This window comes from Papilio xuthus, unplaced genomic scaffold (assembly GCF_000836235.2).
Source record: "Papilio xuthus unplaced genomic scaffold, Pxut_1.1 DF826933.1, whole genome shotgun sequence".
NCBI classification, from domain to species: domain Eukaryota; kingdom Metazoa; phylum Arthropoda; class Insecta; order Lepidoptera; family Papilionidae; genus Papilio; species Papilio xuthus.
In genome coordinates, this window is record NW_013531716.1 from 1 (window position 1) to 1,997 (window position 1,997).

Genomic DNA, 1,997 nt, shown 5'->3' on the forward strand with positions numbered 1-1,997 from the left:
CGTGGGTACACTGAAAAGTATTCTTCACACGCCCCGGTCGTGATTGCCTTATCGGCTCCTCGTCGGCTTAAGCCTCATCTGTGTGTGCGCGGGAAACGAACGCGTCCTCTTCGACTCTCTTCTGAGTGGCGGGCTTCCCCCTGCCCACCACTCGAGTCCCGTCACGGTGGGATAGTCCGGGCATACGCCCGTCTTCTCCCCCCGGTGCGGCGGCTGCGGATGGCGTCTTGACTAGTCGCCTCCCTTGCCCTCTCCGCTTCTTCCTTGTTTGTCATTACGGCCTCACAAAACAGTTGGACGGCCCTCCACGCTCCATCCGATCCGACCATTGCTCTTACTGTGGCCGGCAGGGAAAGATCGTCACCCACTGCGGCCACAAGGTCCCTTCGATGTTCCGTCCACGCCGGGCACTCCGCCAGCGTGTGCTGGGCAGTGTCCTCGGGGCAATCGTCACAGTGGTGGCACACTGCAGACGGCTCCCTCCCAATCCGGCGCAGATAACTGCCGAAACAACCATGTCCCGACAGCACCTGCGCCAAACGGAAGGTCACCGTCCCGTGTCTCCTCCTCAGCCACGCCATGAACACTGGACAGATTGCCCCGATTGTCCTGGCGCCAGCCCGCATCTGGCGGAGGCGGCGTTGCCATTTGGCCACCGCTGCATCTCGCCTCTCTTTCCTATACGCTTCGACCTCGACCCTTAGGGGTGGAGCTCCGTCAGTTATGATTTTGTGTTCACGCCAGGAATGAATTGCCGCAAGCACCTCCGCTTCTAACACCCATGGCAGGGACCCCGCCAGGGTGCAAGCCGCGTCGTAGGATACTGTGCGGTAACCTCGTATGATTCTAATAGCCATGCTTCTCTGTGGCCGGTGTAGAATGTCGATCGTCCGGTTGTTCAGGGCGCCGCTCCATACGGGTGCGCCGTACAGCGCCATCGATTTAACGACGCCCGTGAACAACCGTCGACAGGCCGCTTTAGGGCCGCCGACATTGGGCAGTAGACTGCCGAGTGCGGCGGCCGTGCGCAACAGCTTGGGCCCCAACTGGCGGAAGTGGCCCTCAAAGGTCCACCTACCGTCTAGCGTGAGGCCCAAGTACTTCATGTGCGTCTCGATACAGATGTTAACTCCGCCAACAATTATGTGGGCTCCCGGAGGAGGCCTGCTCCGAGGACCATGGAAATACAGGGCCTCGGATTTATGCAGGGCCACCTCGAGACCCAGCGCTCTAATTCTTCCCACCACTTGGGCTACTCCGGCCGTAGCGAGAATCGCACACTCCCGGTACGTACTCCCCCTCGCCGTTACTAGAGTGTCATCTGCGTAACACGTTACGTCCACACCTAGTATGTTGGCGCCCCGCAGCACCCAGTCGTAGCCCACATTCCATAGAAGTGGGCCGAGGACTGAGCCCTGCGGAACGCCACAGGTCATCTCGTGGCGACACCATTCGTCTCGACTTCTGTACGAGACCGATCTATCGGACAGATAGTCGGCAACTATTCGGCGTAGGTATTCAGGCACTTTATGGTAGCGGAGGGCCTCGATGATGCAGCTCCAGGGCAAGGTGTTAAAAGCGTTTGCGATGTCCAAGGACACCGCAAGAACGACATCGCCCTGGGCAACTGCTTCCTCCGCTATCTTTTTGACCCGCATTATGGCATTAACTGTGGACCTGCCCGGCCTGAAGCCAAATTGCTTGGCATCTAGGTCCGGGCCGATCGTCGCCATGTGTTGGACAAGTCTATTAGCGATGATCCGCTCAAATAGCTTTGCTACCTCATCTAACAAAATTATAGGCCGGTATGCAGCAGGGGAGTCGGCTGGCCTGCCCTCTTTTTTAAGGAGGACCAGGGTGCCGTTCTTCCACAACCGCGGGAAACGTCCTTGTGCAAGACAGTCACTTAACAGCTCTACAACTCTCTCCTCATAAATGTCCGCGGCTAGCACCCAAGCACGGCCCGGTATGCCATCAGGCCCCGGGGCCGTCCTTTT